At 43.3% G+C, this 20,097-nt stretch overlaps 9 non-coding genes across 9 annotated transcripts; all 9 read right to left on the reverse strand.

The window, feature by feature from the left end:
- Positions 1–246: 246 nt before the first annotated feature.
- TRNAC-GCA (transfer RNA cysteine (anticodon GCA)) lies at positions 247–318 on the reverse strand. Its single transcript has one exon. It is a non-coding gene; the product is annotated as a tRNA-Cys (tRNA).
- A 6,044-nt stretch (positions 319–6,362) lies between these two features.
- TRNAC-GCA (transfer RNA cysteine (anticodon GCA)) lies at positions 6,363–6,434 on the reverse strand. The gene has a single exon. It is a non-coding gene; the product is annotated as a tRNA-Cys (tRNA).
- A 1,010-nt stretch (positions 6,435–7,444) lies between these two features.
- Positions 7,445–7,516, reverse strand: TRNAC-GCA (transfer RNA cysteine (anticodon GCA)). Its single transcript has one exon. It is a non-coding gene; the product is annotated as a tRNA-Cys (tRNA).
- Positions 7,517–13,917: 6,401 nt separating this feature from the next.
- Positions 13,918–13,989, reverse strand: TRNAC-GCA (transfer RNA cysteine (anticodon GCA)). The gene has a single exon. It is a non-coding gene; the product is annotated as a tRNA-Cys (tRNA).
- A 1,011-nt stretch (positions 13,990–15,000) lies between these two features.
- Positions 15,001–15,072, reverse strand: TRNAC-GCA (transfer RNA cysteine (anticodon GCA)). The gene has a single exon. It is a non-coding gene; the product is annotated as a tRNA-Cys (tRNA).
- Positions 15,073–16,084: 1,012 nt separating this feature from the next.
- TRNAC-GCA (transfer RNA cysteine (anticodon GCA)) lies at positions 16,085–16,156 on the reverse strand. The gene has a single exon. It is a non-coding gene; the product is annotated as a tRNA-Cys (tRNA).
- A 1,012-nt stretch (positions 16,157–17,168) lies between these two features.
- TRNAC-GCA (transfer RNA cysteine (anticodon GCA)) lies at positions 17,169–17,240 on the reverse strand. Its single transcript has one exon. It is a non-coding gene; the product is annotated as a tRNA-Cys (tRNA).
- A 1,010-nt stretch (positions 17,241–18,250) lies between these two features.
- Positions 18,251–18,322, reverse strand: TRNAC-GCA (transfer RNA cysteine (anticodon GCA)). Its single transcript has one exon. It is a non-coding gene; the product is annotated as a tRNA-Cys (tRNA).
- A 1,012-nt stretch (positions 18,323–19,334) lies between these two features.
- On the reverse strand, positions 19,335–19,406 carry TRNAC-GCA (transfer RNA cysteine (anticodon GCA)). The gene has a single exon. It is a non-coding gene; the product is annotated as a tRNA-Cys (tRNA).
- Between the last annotated feature and the right edge of the window lie 691 nt (positions 19,407–20,097).

The following is a 20,097-nucleotide window of genomic DNA, read 5'->3' on the forward strand; positions in this document are numbered from 1 at the left end:
CCATTCCCTTTGTTTAGAGCTGTGAAAGGTAGAGCCGAATTCCAAAATAGATCAATGATGTTTCAGTAATTTCCCATAGGGAATACCAAGCCCAGTGTAAAAAATGCAGTTACTCACAAGTTTTAATCAGCAACACTGTAATGGTATTAAAGTGTAACATCCAAGGGAACACTGACTCTGTCAAAGATGATCCAAATGGGATTCATGAAAATTCCCAACTACAAACAGCAGATTCAAAATAGTATGAGGGGACACCCGGATTTGAACCAGGGACCTCTTGATCTGCATTCAAATGCTCTACCACTGAGATATATCCCCAGCTGTCAGCCAAGATCAGAATGACAATATATCCTGAGGGTATCCTGAAGTATCCTGAGGCTGAGAATTCACTTGGCGCCTCGCTGTTGGTCGCGCTGGTCGCGTTTCCTTGTGCATTGCCTTGCAGCATTTTAAAGCCCCGTTTTTTCGCATTTATTTTTATTTTATTTGTATTATCCCTCGTTTTTAGCTCCCCTCCTGCCCCCTACCTTGCACATAATTTCTGGAACAACCACCGCTGTTTGGCGGGTCCGGTTCTGGGGAGGTTGTGGTTGACGGCGGACATCTTGCCTTGGGTAGTGGAGTGTGAGCGCCATCTTGGAGCGTCCAGGTGAGCTGGGACGCGGAGAGCACGCTATTTAGGGCGAGCATCACGAGGGGATTACCTGGTAAGATATCCTGAGGCTGAGAATTCACTTGGCGCCTCGCTGTTGGTCGCGCTGGTCGCGTTTCCTTGTGCATTGCCCTGCAGCATTTCAAAGCCCCATTTTTTCGCATTTATTTTTATTTTATTTGTATTATCCCTCGTTTTTAGCTCCCCTCCTGCCCCCTACCTTGCACATAATTTCTGGAACAACCACCGCTGTTTGGCGGGTCCGGTTCTGGGGAGGTTGTGGTTGACGGCGGACATCTTGCCTTGGGTAGTGGAGTGTGAGCGCCATCTTGGAGCTTCCAGGTGAGCTGGGACGCGGAGAGCACGCTATTTAGGGCGAGCATCACGAGGGGATTACCTGGTAAGGTATCCTGAGGCTGAGAATTCACTTGGCGCCTCGCTGTTGGTCGCGCTGGTCGCGTTTCCTTGTGCATTGCCCTGCAGCATTTTAAAGCCCCGTTTTTTCGCATTTATTTTAATTTTATTTGTATTATCCCTCGTTTTTAGCTCCCCTCCTGCCCCCTACCTTGCACATAATTTCTGGAACAACCACCGCTGTTTGGCGGGTCCGGTTCTGGGGAGGTTGTGGTTGACGGCAGACATCTTGCCTTGGGTAGTGGAGTGTGAGCGCCATCTTGGAGCGTCCAGGTGAGCTGGGACGCGGAGAGCACGCTATTTAGGGCAAGCATCACGAGGGGATTACCTGGTAAGGTATCCTGAGGCTGAGAATTCACTTGGCGCCTCGCTGTTGGTCGCGCTGGTCGCGTTTCCTTGTGCATTGCCCTGCAGCATTTTAAAGCCCCGTTTTTTCGCATTTATTTTTATTTTATTTGTATTATCCCTCGTTTTTAGCTCCCCTCCTGCCCCCTACCTTGCACATAATTTCTGGAACAACCACCGCTGTTTGGCGGGTCCGGTTCTGGGGAGGTTGTGGTTGACGGCGGACATCTTGCCTTGGGTAGTGGAGTGTGAGCGCCATCTTGGAGCGTCCAGGTGAGCTGGGACGCGGAGAGCACGCTATTTAGGGCGAGCATCACGAGGGGATTACCTGGTAAGGTATCCTGAGGCTGAGAATTCACTTGGCGCCTCGCTGTTGGTCGCGCTGGTCGCGTTTCCTTGTGCATTGCCCTGCAGCATTTTAAAGCCCCGTTTTTTCGCATTTATTTTTATTTTATTTGTATTACCCCTCGTTTTTAGCTCCCCTCCTGCCCCCTACCTTGCACATAATTTCTGGAACAACCACCTCTGTTTGGCGGGTCCGGTTCTGGGGAGGTTGTGGTTGACGGCGGACATCTTGCCTTGGGTAGTGGAGTGTGAGCGCCATCTTGGAGCGTCCAGGTGAGCTGGGACGCGGAGAGCACGCTATTTAAAGCTCGCTTGAATTCGTGCAGCGGTTACGCGCAGCGGTGGCGCCCTCACTGCGCCTGAGTCGTGCCAGAGTCCTGCCCGTCTGCGCCTGTCCGCGATCCGGAGGCGTTTGAGGCGGGACTCTGGAACTCGTCTTATCTATCTAGCAGGTAGGCTTTTCATGATTGTTGAGCCGGCGCTTTGCCCCGCTTTGCCACGATGATCTCCTATAGCGCTGCTGCCTTGTTTGCTCTTCGTCCCCCTCGAGTGGGATGCAATTCTCTTTTCCCCGGAGGCCGCCTTCTGGGTAAAGGCTGTCCCGTCTGTGGGTGGCGCGCTTCGCCTACACCAACACCTATCCCCTCTGTCTCCACTCTGTCTTGTCATAGTGCCCTCTTGAACACCAGGTCCCTGGCTTGTCACTCTTCGGATATCTGGGATCTTTTGGCACATTCTAAACTATCATGTCTTTTTCTGACTGAGACGTGGTTAGGGGCAGGCTCGGAACCGGACATTGCCTGTGCCCTGCCTTCTAACTATACCATCTTAAGGAAAGACAGAGTTGGGGGCAGAGGTGGTGGAGTGGCCTTGATAGTAGACAAGGCTTTGGGGTGTTCGTCCTTCCCGGTGGACAATATCACAGGATGTGAAGCCCTTGGCTTCAATCTCCATCTTTCGGCCACTCAGACGTGTACAGGGATTCTCATCTATAGACCACCGGGTCCCATTGGCTCTTTTTTTGAGGACCTGCAGTCTGCTTTAGCTACACCCTGCATGCGAGTAGAGCACTGCATGCTGCTGGGCGACTTAAACTTGCACATGGATTCAATAACAGACGCTGAAGCGTCCAAACTGCGGGACATCACTACACTGCTGGGCCTCGCCCCTTTCATAGATAGTCCCACCCATGTCAAAGGCCACACGCTTGACTTAATTTTTTCTACGGTTCCTATCGAGGTGTCCCCGCCGCTCCCTGTTCTCTGGTCAGACCATTTTATAATAAATTTTGTTATAATACATGAGTCTAGGACCAGCCAAAGATCACAGAGGGAGAAGACTCGACAGTCTAGAGCTTTTCACTTAGTGACAGCTGACATGCTCTCTGATGCGCTAAATCAACACCCGTGTCAACTGACAGGGCACCTAGATGTTGATGTAACTTTGGTACAGAACTGGTTACAAACAAGTTTTGAGAAGTTAGCCCCTTTGAAGGCAGCTAGAACAGCCCCTTGCCATGACTCCGCTCCTTGGTTTACCCCCACACTACGTACAATGCGCCAAGATTGCAAAAAGGCGGAAAGACTCTGGCGCCGTATGTACGATCCTGTGGAGAAGACCAAGTATCGTGATGTTATGAAACTGTATCACAAACAGATTGCCGTAGCCAAAAAGGACTACCTCGAACATAGAATAGACCAAGTTGATAACACGAGCAGGGAACTGTTCAGAATTGTGAAGGAGTTTGTAGATCCGGCCACAGGCGCCCTCTCACACTCTCACACGGAAGATTGGATTAGGCAGCTTGCTGACTTTTTTGTCACAAAAATCATAAAGATTCAGGACTCTTTTCCCCCTGTGGCTCCTTCTGTGGTTGTCGCTGCCCCAGTTTCCAACTGGAGGTCGGCTTCTACCTCAGAGGTAGAGCCAGGGCCCACATTATCGGTTTTTCCCCAGTTGTCCTGTGAAACCTCACTTGAGCTACTATCCCGGCTTCAATCCGGTTCACCTTTGGATGCCTGTCCAGCTAAGTGTCTGGCCAAGGTGGCTTCGGCAGTGAACAGCTTGCTGAACCCCCTGCTCAATTTGTCACTGAGCTCCGGGGTGGTACCTCGAGAATGGAAACATGCACTCATTCTGCCGCTGATCAAAAAACCTTTGTTAGATCCCCTGCAGCTAGCTAACTATAGACCGATCTCCCTCCTCCCTGCTCTGGCGAAGGTGGTTGAGAAACATGTTCAACACTCTCTCACCACCTTTATCGAGAATAACAACCTGCTCCACGATTCTCAATCTGGCTTCCGGGCTAATTACAGCACGGAGACAGCCCTCGTGGAGGTGACCGACGCCATCAGGGAGACGCTCGATCTGGGGGGAAAGGCTATGTTAGTCATGCTCGACCTGTCGGCGGCGTTCGACACCGTCCCCCACGCAGGCCTCCTTTTAAGACTCAGGGAGATAGGACTGAGGGGGACGGTGCTGGACTGGTTCCAATCCTTCCTAACCGACCGTCGGCAGGTGATCTGGGCTCCACCGTTCTCCGCGGAAATGCCATCGCTAGAGGTGGGGGTGCCTCAAGGGTCCATTCTGAGCCCCACCATATTTAACATCTATATGGCCCCTCTGGCGAGGGTCGCGGAGGCTTATGGGGCCCGGGTCATCTCATACGCTGATGACACTCAGCTCCTGTTTACATGCAGGAAGGGAGAGGTGTTTGACGGCGACAGAATTAAAGACTGTTTGAGTGCAGTTTTCAAGTGGTTTCAGCGGCACAGCCTGAAATGCAACTCAGATAAGTCTGAGCTGCTCTTTTTCGGCTGTGCCCCTGATCCTGGGTGGAAGTCGTGGTGGCCCCAGGATATGTTTCCTCCTGAGACGTCATCCTCCCAAGTGAAAAACCTTGGAGTTGTATTCGATGACGATCTCCCATTTCGACCCCACATTTTGGGGCTATCGGGGAAATGCTTCGGCATCCTTAAGATGCTTAGGAAATTCCTCCCACTGCTTTCCCTACAATACCGTAAGACCGTAGTCCAGGTGCTTGTGGGATCTAGATTAGATTACGCTAATGCGCTCTTTGCAGGTCTGCCAAAGTACCTCTTGTCCAGACTGCAAATCGTCCAAAACTCGGCAGCTAGAGCCATATTTGGCCTACCAAGGAGAGCCAGCGCCTCAGTGCTGCTTTAAAGGCTGCACTGGCTACCTATTTCGAGTAGAATTAGGTTCAAAATTCTCACGTTGGCATTTAAAGCCCTTCATTCTATTGGCCCCGGCTACATTAGGAAGCGCATTGCTCCCTATGTTCCGCGGAGGATGTTGCGGTCTGCCGATTTGGCAAAAATGGTAGTTCCTGCTGTGAAACGAGTCCGGATGGGAGGCCGGTCCTTCCAATACGTGGCGGCTCGTTTTTGGAATGAGCTCCCTCTCTCCCTCCGCAAAGCCAATAATCTTCTGGCTTTCAGGAAGGAGCTGAAGACCGTGCTTTTCTCTACATGATCTCTGTGACTGCTGCGTCTCTGCTTTGTTGTTTTCTGAGTTTTTCAGGCCTCTTTGCTAAAGCGCCGGGACACCCCTCGGGGTAGCCGTGCGCTCTAAAAGTACGGCTATAACATAACATAACATAACATCAGTACATCATGAAAGAGTGAGAGGATCATGCTAAGTTGTGCCGGAAAGTACAACCTTGAAACTGTGGAACTGTAGAAGTAGTTCTTAATATTATTTATTAAAGGAAAAATGGATCATTAAAAAATATATATGTATTTGTTTGATTGGTATTTTATTTGAATAGGCAGTGGTACATAGGACCAATGCCTGCACTTAAAATGTTTGTTTTGAAACATTCTCAAAGGGGAAGAGGTTTTTACGGGATACCTTATTGTTTCATGTTTGGTTACCACAATCACTCAGATGGTGATGAAGTATGATTGTTTTGGGCCACATTACGGTGGAAAAACATTTCTACATACCACTACAATTCGGTATTTGGAAGGTACACCCAAACACCCCTTTCACGGACCTTAGATTTAAAACATCAGAAAAAGCCACTTTGTGCTTGCAAATGGCCTAATTCTTCAGGCCAACCTTCTTGCAACTGCAACAATGGTTCGTACATCTTGCACGTAGGCAGAGCATTTAAGGAGAAATTAAATAGTTCCTACGTTGCACAAAAATGAAGTGCTTCAAACAAGCACATACTTTGGATGCACAGGGAAAAGGTGGAATATATGTAAGACTGAGGACACAGGTGAAATGAGAAATAGACTGACTGCATCGCTGCACAGTATTTTAAGCCATTTCTTTAGTGCGATTCAAGAGAGCACCAAACAGTATAACAAATTTGTCAATTTGTTTCATAGTCCATTCCCTTTCTTTAGTGCTGTAAAAGGAAGAGCCAAATTCCAAAATAGATCAATGATCTTTCAGAAATTTCCCAAAGGGAATACCAAGCCGAGTGTTAAAACTCCATTTACTCACAGGTTTTGAGCAGCAAACTATGCAATGTTATTAAAGGGCAATATCCAAGGGAACACTGACTCTGTCAAAGATGATCCAAAAGGAATTGATGAAAAGTCCCAACTACAAACAACAGAATCAAAATAGTCTGAGGGGACACCCGGATTTGAACCAGGGACCTCTTGATCTGCAGCCAAATGCTCTACCACTGAGCTATATCCCCAGCTGTCAGACAAAATCAGAATGACAATATATCAGTACATCATGAAAGAGTGCGAGGATCATGCTAAGTTGTGCCGGTAAGTACAACCTTGAAACTGTGGAACTGTAGAAGTAGTTCTTAATATTATTTATTAAAGGAAAAATGGATCATTAAAAAATATATATGTATTTGTTTGATTGGTATTTTATTTGAATAGGCAGTAGTACATAGGACCAATGCCTGCACTTAAAATGTTTGTTTTGAAACATTCTCAAAGGGGAAGAGGTTTTTACGGGATACCTTATTGTTTCATGTTTGGTTACCACAATCACTCAGATGGTGATGAAGTATGATTTTTGGGCCACATTACGGTGGAAAACCATTTCTACATACCACTACAATTCGGTATTTGGAAGGTACACCCAAACACCCCTTTCACGGACCTTCGATTTAAAACATCAGAAAAAGCCACTTTGTGCTTGCAAATGGCCTGATTCTTCAGGCCAGCCTTCTTGCAACTGCAACAATGGTTCGTACATCTTGCACGTAGGCAGAGCATTTAAGAAGAAATTAAATAGTTCCTATGTTGCACAAAAATGAAGTGCTTCAAACAAGCACATACTTTGGATGCACAGGGAAAAGGTGGAATATATGTAAGACTGAGGACACAGGTGAAATGAGAAATAGACTGACTGCATCGCTGCACAGTATTCTAAGCCATTTCTTTAGTGCGATTCAAGAAAGCACCAAACAGTATAACAAATTTGGCAATTTATTTCATAGTCCATTCCCTTTCTTTAGTGCTGTAAAAGGAAGAGCCAAATTCCAAAATAGATCAATGATCTTTCAGAAAGTTCCCAAATGGAACACCAAGCTGAGTGTTAAAACTGCATTTACTCACAGGTTTTGAGCAGCAAACTCTGTAATGATATTAAAGTGCAATATCCAAGGGAACACTGACTCTGTCAAAGATGATCCAAAAGGAATTGATGAAAAGTCCCAACTACAAACAACAGAATCAAAATAGTCTGAGGGGACACCCGGATTTGAACCAGGGACTTCTTGATCTGCAGTCAAATGCTCTACCACTGAGCTATATCCCCAGCTTTTCAGTAAAATCAGAATGACATAATATCAGTACATCATGAAAGAGTGAGAGGATCATGCTAAGTTGTGCCGGAAAGTACAGGCTTGAAACTGTGGAACAGGAGAAGTAGTCCTTAATATTATTTATTAAAGTAAAACTGGATCATTTAAAAAACAGATTAATTTGTTTCATTGCTATTTTATTTGAATAGGCAGTGGTACATAAGACCAATGCCTCTACATACAATGATTGTTTTGAAACATTCTTAAAGGGGAAGAGGTTTTTACGTGACACATTATCATTTGATGATTGGTTACCACAATCACCGAGATGGTGGTGAAGTATGATTGTTTTTTGGCCAAATTACGGAGGAAAAACATTTCTACATACCACTACAATTCGGTATTTGGAAGGAACACCCAAACACCCCTTTCAAGTACCTTCATTTACATTTACATTTACATTTATTTCACTTATAAAGCGCGAAATTCACCCAAAGGTCTCAGAGCGCTAGGAGCAGACAAGATCCTTAGATTCAGCAGATTCAGAGGAGTGTGAGGGATGGAATACTAAAGGTTAAAGAGGCAGGTTTTGAGCAGTTTCCGAAATCTGACTTGATCTGGCTCTTCTCTCAAAGGTGTGGGGAGGGAGTTCCATGCTTCTGGGGCGGTTTTGCTGAAGGCTCGGTCCCCGTTCCTAACCGTTCGGACTCTGGGAACGGATAAGAAGGCTTTAGTAGAGGAGCGCAGTGTCCTAAGTGGGACATGGGCCTTAAGTTTCCTTTCTAGGTAAACTGGTCCATGTCCATTTACTGCCTTATGAACCAGACAGCAGAGTTTGAATTTTATGCGTTTTTTAACGGGGAGCCAGTGCAACGTTCTGAGACAAGCTGCTGACGGGGTTCGCGGAGGAAGGTCTAGTACTAGCCTTGCAGCCGTGTTTTGAAGAACCTGAAGTCGGTTTAGTAGTGACTGATTGATGGCTGAGAACAGAGCGTTTCCATAGTCCATCCTGTTTATAACCAGCCCTTGAACTAGGGGCATGCGTGCTGAGAGCGGGATCCATTTAAAGATCTTCCTCAAACTGCGTATCTGGCCATAGCTACTTCCAACTATTTTTTTTATATGTTCGGACATGGTGAGCTTGTTATCTAGGATTACACCCAGGTTCCTGACGTAAGGTTTGGGGGCAGGGCACATGCCCAGGGCGTCAGGCCACCAGTCCGATGACCAGATTTGGTCAGCTTTGCCAAAGAGCATGACTTCGGTCTTCCCTGCATTCATCATGAGGTAGTTTCTAGTCATCCACTCTTGTATATTAATCATACAATTTTTGAACCTAAATTTAGCATCGTCATTGTTTTGGCTAATGGTGACGAGAATTTGGGTATCGTCAGCATAGGATATTGTCCCAAAACCGCATTCTCTGATGATCTTGGCCAGGGGGGAAACATAAATATTAAAAAGGGTCGGGCTTAAAATAGATCCCTGTGGGACTCCTTTATCATTTTTATAGGAGATGGAGGTGTGGTCACCGATTTGGACCCTTGATCGTCTATTTTCAAGATAGCTTGATATCCATTTAAGAGCGTTTCCTTCGACACCAATCTCGACAAGGCGCTCCAACAGTATGCGATGCGAGATGGTGTCGAAGGCCGCAGATAGATCCAGTAATATCAGGATGGCTGATTTTTTTGAGTCTAGGGACAGCCTGATATTATCTACAACCTCCAGCAGGGCTGTTTCGGTGCTGTGGAATGCCCTGAAACCGGATTGGGATGGATCGAGGAGTTTATTTGATTCCAGGTGGGCAACAAGTTGATTATTTATTAGGGTCTCCATGACTTTCCCAAAGAGTGGCAGAAGGGAGATGGGCCTATAGTTAGTAAATTGATCAGGATCAGCGTTTGGTTTCTTCAGAATGGGCCTGATTATAGCTTTTTTCCAATGGTCAGGGACAGCGCACTGTTGTATTGACTGATTAAAAATGTTTGTCAAGGTAGGGATCAAAACTGGGGAGATTTTATGTAAGACTTGTGGCGAAGCAGGGTCGCCCGGTGCTCCAGATTTCATTTTCAGCAGTGCGTGATTTACGTCCTGCTCAGTCAAGGGCAAGAACAGTTTCAACGTGTTATCATGGCTGTTATGAGAGGTTTGCCTTTCAGTGGGAGGAGTGCTGGCCTCAACCTCAGTTGTTTGCTTAGGAAATCGTTCATGAATTTCGGTTATTTTATCATGAAAGTAGAAGGCCACAGAATCGACCCATGTTTTGCAGTCAGGAAGCGCCTGTTGAGCACCTGGGGGTGTGGTAAACTCCTTCACTATATTGAATAGTTCTCGTTGCGAATTTGCTGCTAGGGCAATCCTGTTTCCCAGATAGACTTTTTTAGCCTCAGCGATGTCCTGCATATACTGTCTATGAGCTGCTTTGTATAAGTGTCTATCTTGAGCGCTTTTTGTCTGTCTCCATTTTCGCTCTGCCAGCCTAGTAGCGCATTTTCTTTGTTTGAGTTCCGGTGTAAACCATAGAGAGTTATTTCTTGGAGGTTTAGAAGTGCGCATAGGCGCTATCTCATCAAGTGTAGTGGTAATGGCTGATTCAAATTCCACGGCGATTTGGCTAAGATTGGTACATTGGGCAGTAGAGGGCGGGGAAAAGGATTCGCTAAAGGCAGGTATGGTGATTTTATTCCATGGCCTGGTTTTTTTCATTTTTGTTGGGCGGGTCATCGGAATCTGAGATCCGCTTATAGCGAAATTTATGATGTAATGATCTGTCCAGAAGACTAAGTCGCTTTGAGTAATCGTAACTTTAGGGGAATTTGTACAAATGAGATCAAGAGTATGTCCAGCTATGTGAGTTGGACCTGTGGGGAGTTGACAGAGTTGTAGGGCTTCTAAATTGGTGATTAAATCTATAGTGCAGGGATCAGTGGTAAGTTCAAGGTGGTAATTTACGTCTCCCAGAAGGATGAAATTCTTTGTAGTTAAAGCATAAGGTGCTATGGCTTCTACTAACTTCTCAGAGAAGTTGGTTTTAGAGCCGGGAGGTCTGTAAATGAGAGCCACCTTCCTTTCTAGGTAAACTGGTCCATGTCCATTTACTGCCTTATGAACCAGACAGCAGAGTTTGAATTTTATGCGTTTTTTAACGGGGAGCCAGTGCAACGTTCTGAGACAAGCTGCTGACGGGGTTCGCGGAGGAAGGTCTAGTACTAGCCTTGCAGCCGTGTTTTGAAGAACCTGAAGTCGGTTTAGTAGTGACTGATTGATGGCTGAGAACAGAGCGTTTCCATAGTCCATCCTGTTTATAACCAGCCCTTGAACTAGGGGCATGCGTGCTGAGAGCGGGATCCATTTAAAGATCTTCCTCAAACTGCGTATCTGGCCATAGCTACTTCCAACTATTTTTTTTATATGTTCGGACATGGTGAGCTTGTTATCTAGGATTACACCCAGGTTCCTGACGTAAGGTTTGGGGGCAGGGCACATGCCCAGGGCGTCAGGCCACCAGTCCGATGACCAGATTTGGTCAGCTTTGCCAAAGAGCATGACTTCGGTCTTCCCTGCGTTCATCATGAGGTAGTTTCTAGTCATCCACTCTTGTATATTAATCATACAATTTTTGAACCTAAATTTAGCATCGTCATTGTTTTGGCTAATGGTGACGAGAATTTGGGTATCGTCAGCATAGGATATTGTCCCAAAACCGCATTCTCTGATGATCTTGGCCAGGGGGGAAACATAAATATTAAAAAGGGTCGGGCTTAAAATAGATCCCTGTGGGACTCCTTTATCATTTTTATAGGAGATGGAGGTGTGGTCACCGATTTGGACCCTTGATCGTCTATTTTCAAGATAGCTTGATATCCATTTAAGAGCGTTTCCTTCGACACCAATCTCGACAAGGCGCTCCAACAGTATGCGATGCGAGATGGTGTCGAAGGCCGCAGATAGATCCAGTAATATCAGGATGGCTGATTTTTTTGAGTCTAGGGACAGCCTGATATTATCTACAACCTCCAGCAGGGCTGTTTCGGTGCTGTGGAATGCCCTGAAACCGGATTGGGATGGATCGAGGAGTTTATTTGATTCCAGGTGGGCAACAAGTTGTTTATTTATTAGGGTCTCCATGACTTTCCCAAAGAGTGGCAGAAGGGAGATGGGCCTATAGTTAGTAAATTGATCAGGATCAGCTTTTGGTTTCTTCAGAATGGGCCTGATTATAGCTTTTTTCCAATGGTCAGGGACAGCGCACTGTTGTATTGACTGATTAAAAATGTTTGTCAAGGTAGGGATCAAAACTGGGGAGATTTTATGTAAGACTTGTGGCGAAGCAGGGTCGCCCGGTGCTCCAGATTTCATTTTCAGCAGTGCGTGATTTACGTCCTGCTCAGTCAAGGGCAAGAACAGTTTCAACGTGTTATCATGGCTGTTATGAGAGGTTTGCCTTTCAGTGGGAGGAGTGCTGGCCTCAACCTCAGTTGTTTGCTTAGGAAATCGTTCATTAATTTCGGTTATTTTATCATGAAAGTAGAAGGCCACAGAATCGACCCATGTTTTGGAGTCAGGAAGCGCCTGTTGAGCACCTGGGGGTGTGGTAAACTCCTTCACAATATTGAATAGTTCTCGTTGCGAATTTGCTGCTAGGGCAATCCTGTTTCCCAGATAGACTTTTTTAGCCTCAGCGATGTCCTGCATATACTGTCTATGAGCTGCTTTGTATAAGTGTCTATCTTGAGCGCTTTTTGTCTGTCTCCATTTTCGCTCTGCCAGCCTAGTAGCGCATTTTCTTTGTTTGAGTTCCGGTGTAAACCATAGAGAGTTATTTCTTGGAGGTTTAGAAGTGCGCATAGGCGCTATCTCATCAAGTGTAGTGGTAATGGCTGATTCAAATTCCACGGCGATTTGGCTAAGATTGGTACATTGGGCAGTAGAGGGCGGGGAAAAGGATTCGCTAAAGGCAGGTATGGTGATTTTATTCCATGGCCTGGTTTTTTTCATTTTTGTTGGGCGGGTCATCGGAATCTGAGATCCGCTTATAGCGAAATTTATGATGTAATGATCTGTCCAGAAGACTAAGTCGCTTTGAGTAATCGTAACTTTAGGGGAATTTGTACAAATGAGATCAAGAGTATGTCCAGCTATGTGAGTTGGACCTGTGGGGAGTTGACAGAGTTGTAGGGCTTCTAAATTGGTGATTAAATCTATAGTGCAGGGATCAGTGGTAAGTTCAAGGTGGTAATTTACGTCTCCCAGAAGGATGAAATTCTTTGTAGTTAAAGCATAAGGTGCTATGGCTTCTACTAACTTCTCAGAGAAGTTGGTTTTAGAGCCGGGAGGTCTGTAAATGAGAGCCACCTTCCATGCTTCTTTGTTGTTTACTGTTATCGTGGCTATAAGCAGCTCTCCCCAGCATTCGAGATGAGAGTCGTTTATGTGAATTTTTATGGCTGAATCATAGATTATTGCTGTTCCTCCTCCTTTTTTGTTACCAGGGCGGTCGAGTCTGTGTATTTTAATACAATTAAAATTTCGATTTAATACATCAAAAAAAGCCACTTTGTGCTTGCAACTGGCCTGATTCTTCAGACCAGCCTTCTTGCAACTGCAACGAGGGTTTGAACATCTTGCACGTAGGCAGAGCTTTCAATGAGAAATTAAATAGTTCCTACGTTGCACAAAAATGAAGTGCTTCAAACAAGCACATACTTTTAATGCACAGGGAAAAGCTGGTATGCACCTGTTACAACGCATTCGTTACTCCGCACTACCATTACAACGCGACTTTTACAACGCATACCATTACAACGCATTGCGCTGGGGGGCGCTATAGGATAGGGAATAAGTATAATTTACTATCCAACACCTTCCCTAGGGTCCACGGGGACTGGAGTTAGAATAGTAAATTATACTTACCACTATCCAGCACCCCAAAGCGCTATGCGTTGTAATGGTATGCGTTGTAATGGTCGCATTGTAATGGTAGGTAGTTGTATCGGTATACGTTGTAACATGGTACATCCAAGCTGGAATATATGTAAGACTGAGGACACAGGTGAAATGAGAAATAGACTGACTGCATCGCTGCACAGTATTCTAAGCCATTTCTTTAGTGCGATTCAAGAGAGCACCAAACAGTATAACACATTTGTCAATTTGTTTCATAGTCCATTCCCTTTCTTTAGTGCTGTAAAAGGAAGAGCCAAATTCCAAAATAGATCAATGATCTTTCAGAAATTTCCCAAAGGGAATACCAAGCCGAGTGTTAAAACTCCATTTACTCACAGGTTTTGAGCATCAAACTATGTAATGCTATTAAAGTGCAATATCCAAGGGAACACTGACTCTGTCAAAGATGATCCAAAAGGAATTGATGAAAAGTCCCAACTACAAACAACAGAATCAAAATAGTCTGAGGGGACACCCGGATTTGAACCAGGGACCTCTTGATCTGCAGTCAAATGCTCTACCACTGAGCTATATCCCCAGCTTTTCAGTAAAGTCAGAATGACATAATATCAGTACATCATGAAAGAGTGAGAGGATCATGCTAAGTTGTGCCGGAAAGTACAGGCTTGAAACTGTGGAACAGGAGAAGTAGTCCTTAATATTATTTATTAAAGTAAAACTGGCTCATTTAAAAAACAGATTAATTTGTTTCATTGCTATTTTATTTGAATAGGCAGTGGTACATAAGACCAATGCCTCTACATACAATGATTGTTTTGAAACATTCTTGAAGCGGAAGAGGTTTTTACGTTACACATTATCATTTGATGATTGGTTACCACAATCACCGAGATGGTGGTGAAGTATGATTGTTTTTTGGCCAAATTACGATGGAAAAACATTTCTACATACCACTACAATTCGGTATTTGGAAGGAACACCCAAACACCCCTTTCAAGTACCTTTGATTTAATACATCAAAAAAAGCCACTTTGTGCTTGCAACTGGCCTGATTCTTCAGACCAGCCTTCTTGCAACTGCAACGAGGGTTTGTACATCTTGCACGTAGGCAGAGCTTTCAAGGAGAAATTAAATAGTTCCTAAGTTGTACAAAAATGAAGTGCTTCAAACAAACACATACTTTGTATGGACAGAGAAGAGATGGAATATATGTAAGACTGAGGACACAGGTGTAATGAGAAATAGATTGATTGCATAGCTGCCCAGTATTCTAAGCCATTTCTTTAGTGCGATTCAAGAGAGCACCAAACAGTATAACAAATTTGTCAATTGGTTTCATAGTCCATTCCCTTTGTTTAGAGCTGTGAAAGGTAGAGCCGAATTCCAAAATAGATCAATGATGTTTCAGAAATTTCCCATAGGGAATACCAAGCCCAGTGTAAAAAATGCAGTTACTCACAAGTTTTAATCAGCAACACTGTAATGGTATTAAAGTGTAACATCCAAGGGTACACTGACTCTGTCAAAGATGATCCAAATGGGATTCATGAAAATTCCCAACTACAAACAGCAGATTCAAAATAGTATGAGGGGACACCCGGATTTGAACCAGGTACCTCTTGATCTGCAGTCAAATGCTCTACCACTGAGTTATATCCCCAGCTGTCAGCCAAAATCAGAATGACAATATATCAGTACATCATGAAAGAGTGAGAGGATCATGCTAAGTTGTGCCGGAAAGTACAACCTTGAAACTGTGGAACTGTAGAAGTAGTTCTTAATATTATGTATTAAAGGAAAAATGGATCATTAAAAAAAATATATGTATTTGTTTGATTGGTATTTTATTTGAATAGGCAGTGGTACATAGGACCAATGCCTGCACTTAAAATGTTTGTTTTGAAACATTCTCAAAGGGGAAGAGGTTTTTACGGGATACCTTATTGTTTCATGTTTGGTTACCACAATCACTCAGATGGTGATGAAGTATGATTGTTTTGGGCCACATTACGGTGGAAAAACATTTCTACATACCACTACAATTCGGTATTTGGAAGGTACACCCAAACACCCCTTTCACGGACCTTCGATTTAAAACATCAGAAAAAGCCACTTTGTGCTTGCAAATGGCCTGATTCTTCAGGCCAGCCTTCTTGCAACTGCAACAATGGTTCGTACATCTTGCACGTAGGCAGAGCATTTAAGGAGAAATTAAATAGTTCCTACGTTGCACAAAAATGAAGTGCTTCAAACAAGCACATACTTTGGATGCACAGGGAAAAGGTGGAATATATGTAAGACTGAGGACACAGGTGAAATGAGAAATAGACTGACTGCATCGCTGCACAGTATTCGAAGCCATTTCTTTAGTGCGATTCAAGAAAGCACCAAACAGTATTACAAATTTGTCAGTTTATTTCATAGTCCATTCCCTTTCTCTTGTGCTGTAAAAGGAAGAGCCAAATTCCAAAATAGATCAATGATCTTTCAGAAAGTTCCCAAAGGGAACACCAAGCCGAGTGTTAAAACTGCATTTACTCACAGGTTTTGAGCAGCAAACTCTGTAATGATATTAAAGTGCAATATCCAAGGGAACACTGACTCTGTCAAAGATGATCCAAAAGGAATTGATGAAAAGTCCCAACTACAAACAACAGAATCAAAATAGTCTGAGGGGACACCCGGATTTGAACCAGGGACCTCTTGATCTGCAGTCAAATGCTCTACCACTGTGCTATATCCCCATCTTTTCAGTAAAATCAGAATGACATAATATCAGTACATCATGAAAGAGTGAGAGGATCATGCTAAGTTGTGCCGGAAAGTACAGGCTTGAAACTGTGGAACAGGAGAAGTAGTCCTTAATATTATTTATTAAAGTAAAACTGGCTCATTTAAAAAACAGATTAATTTGTTTCATTGCTATTTTATTTGTATTTGCAGTGGTACATAAGACCAATTCCTCTACATACAATGATTGTTTTGAAACATTCTTAAAGCGGAAGAGGTTTTTACATGACACATTATCATTTGATGATTGGTTACCACAATCACCGAGATGGTGGTGAAGTATGAATGTTTTTTGGCCAAATTACGGAGGAAAAACATTTCTACATACCACTACAATTCGGTATTTGGAAGGAACACCCAAACACCCCTTTCAAGTACCTTCGATTTAATACATCAAAAAAAGCCACTTTGTGCTTGCAACTGGCCTGATTCTTCAGACCAGCCTTCTTGCAACTGCAACAAGGGTTTGTACATCTTGCACGTAGGCAGAGCTTTCAAGGAGAAATTAAATAGTTCCTACGTTGCACAAAAATGAAGTGCTTCAAACAAGCACATACTTTTAATGCACAGGGAAAAGGTGGAATATATGTAAGACTGAGGACACAGGTGAAATGAGAAACAGACTGACTGCATCGCTGCACAGTATTCTAAGCCATTTCTTTAGTGCGATTCAAGAAAGCATCAAACAGTATAACAAATTTGTCAATTTGTTTCATAGTCCATTCCCTTTCTTTAGTGCTGTAAAAGGAAGAGCCAAATTCCAAAATAGATCAATGATCTTTCAGAAATTTCCCAAAGGGAATACCAAGCCGAGTGTTAAAACTCCATTTACTCACAGGTTTTGAGCAGCAAACTCTGTAATGCTATTAAAGTGCAATATCCAAGGGAACACTGACTCTGTCAAAGATGATCCAAAAGGAATTGATGAAAAGTCCCAACTACAAACAACAGAATCAAAATAGTCTGAGGGGACACCCGGATTTGAACCAGGGACCTCTTGATCTGCAGTCAAATGCTCTACCACTGAGCTATATCCCCAGCTTTTCAGTAAAATCAGAATGACATAATATCAGTACATCATGAAAGAGTGAGAGGATCATGCTAAGTTGTGCCGGAAAGTACAGGCTTGAAACTGTGGAACAGGAGAAGTAGTCCTTAATATTATTTATTAAAGTAAAACTGGATCATTTAAAAAACAGATACATTTTTTCATTGCTATTTTATTTAAATAGGCCGTGGTACATAAGACAAATGCCTCTACATACAATGATTGTTTTGAAACATTCTTAAAGGGGAAGAGGTTTTTACGTGACACATTATCATTTGATGATTGGTTACCACAATCACCGAGATGGTGGTGAAGTATGATTGTTTTTTGGCCAAATTACGATGGAAAAACATTTCTACATACCACTACAATTCGGTATTTGGAAGGAACACCCAAACACCCCTTTCAAGTACCTTCAATTTAATACATCAAAAAAAGCCACTTTGTGCTTGCAACTGGCCTGATTCTTCAGACCAGCCTTCTTGCAACTGCAACGAGGGTTTGAACATCTTGCACGTAGGCAGAGCTTTCAAGGAGAAAATAAATAGTTCCTAATTTGCACAAAAATGAAGTCCTTCAAACAAACACATACTTTGTATGGACAGAGAAGAGATGGAATATATGTAAGACTGAGGACACAGGTGTAATGAGAAATAGATTGATTGCATAGCTGCCCAGTATTCTAAGCCATTTCTTTAGTGCGATTCAAGAGAGCACCAAACAGTATAACAAATTTGTCAATTGGTTTCATAGTCCATTCCCTTTGTTTAGAGCTGTGAAAGGTAGAGCCGAATTCCAAAATAGATCAATGATGTTTCAGAAATTTCCCATAGGGAATACCAAGCCCAGTGTAAAAAATGCAGTTACTCACAAGTTTTAATCAGCAAAACTGTAATGTTATTAAAGTCTAACATCCAAGGGAACACTGACTCTGTCAAAGATGATCCAAATGGGATTCATGAAAATTCCCAACTACAAACAGCAGATTCAAAATAGTATGAGGGGACACCCGGATTTGAACCAAGGACCTCTTGATCTGCAGTCAAATGCTCTACCACTGAGCTATATCCCCAGCTGTCAGCCAAGATCAGAATGACAATATATCAGTACATCATGAAAGAGTGAGAGGATCATGCTAAGTTGTGCCGGAAAGTACAACCTTGAAACCGTGGAACTGTAGAAGTAGTTCTTAATATTATGTATTAAAGGAAAAATGGATCATTAAAAAAAATATATGTATTTGTTTGATTGGTATTTTATTTGAATAGGCAGTGGTACATAGGACCAATGCCTGCACTTAAAATGTTTGTTTTGAAACATTCTCAAAGGGGAAGAGGTTTTTACGGGATACCTTATTGTTTCATGTTTGGTTACCACAATCACTCAGATGGTGATGAAGTATGATTGTTTTGGGCCACATTACGGTGGAAAAACATTTCTACATACCACTACAATTCGGTATTTGGAAGGTACACCCAAACACCCCTTTCACGGACCTTCGATTTAAAACATCAGAAAAAGCCACTTTGTGCTTGCAAAATGCCTGATTCTTCAGGCCAGCCTTCTTGCAACTGCAACAATGGTTCGTACATCTTGCACGTAGGCAGAGCATTTAAGGAGAAATTAAATAGTTCCTACGTTGCACAAAAATGAAGTGCTTCAAACAAGCACATACTTTGGATGCACAGGGAAAAGGTGGAATATATGTAAGACTGAGGACACAGGTGAAATGAGAAATAGACTGACTGCATCGCTGCACAGTATTCTAAGCCATTTCTTTAGTGCGATTCAAGAAAGCACCAAACAGTATAACAAATTTGTCAATTTGTTTCATAGTCCATTCCCTTTCTTTAGTGCTGTAAAAGGAAGAGCCAAATTCCAAAATAGATCAATGATCTTTCAGAAAGTTCCCAAATGGAACACCAAGCCGAGTGTTAAAACTGCATTTACTCACAGGTTTTGAGCAGCAAACTCTGTAATGATATTAAAGTGCAATATCCAAGGGAACACTGACTCTGTCAAAGATGATCCAAAAGGAATTGATGAAAAGTCCCAACTACAAACAACAGAATCAAAAAAGTCTGAGGGGACAACCGGATTTGAACCAGAGACCTCTTGATCTGCAGTCAAATGCTCTACCACTGAGCTATATCCCCAACTTTTCAGTACAATCAGAATGACATAATATCAGTACATCATGAAAGAGTGAGAGGATCATGCTAAGTTGTGCCGGAAAGTACAGGCTTGAAACTGTGGAACAGGAGAAGTAGTAGTTAATATTATTTATTAAAGGAAAGCTGTATCATTTAAAAAACGGATTACTTTGTTTCATTGCTATTTTATTTGAATAGGCAGTGGTACATAAGACCAATGCCTCTACATACAATGATTGTTTTGAAACATTCTTAAAGGGGAAGAGGTTTTTACGTGACACATTATCATTTGATGATTGGTTACCACAATCACCGAGATGGTGGTGAAGTATGATTGTTTTTTGGCCAAATTACGATGGAAAAACATTTCTACATACCACTACAATTCGGTATTTGGAAGGAACACCCAAACACCCCTTTCAAGTACCTTCAATTTAATACATCAAAAAAAGCCACTTTGTGCTTGCAACTGGCCTGATTCTTCAGACCAGCCTTCTTGCAACTGCAACGAGGGTTTGAACATCTTGCACGTAGGCAGAGCTTTCAAGGAGAAATTAAATAGTTCCTACGTTGCACAAAAATGAAGTGCTTCAAACAAGCACATACTTTTAATGCACAGGGAAAAGGTGGAATATATGTAAGACTGAGGACACAGGTGAAATGAGAAATAGACTGACTGCATCGCTGCACAGTA

This window comes from Lissotriton vulgaris, chromosome 1_1, assembly GCF_964263255.1.
Source record: "Lissotriton vulgaris chromosome 1_1, aLisVul1.2, whole genome shotgun sequence".
NCBI classification, from domain to species: Eukaryota; Metazoa; Chordata; class Amphibia; order Caudata; family Salamandridae; genus Lissotriton; species Lissotriton vulgaris.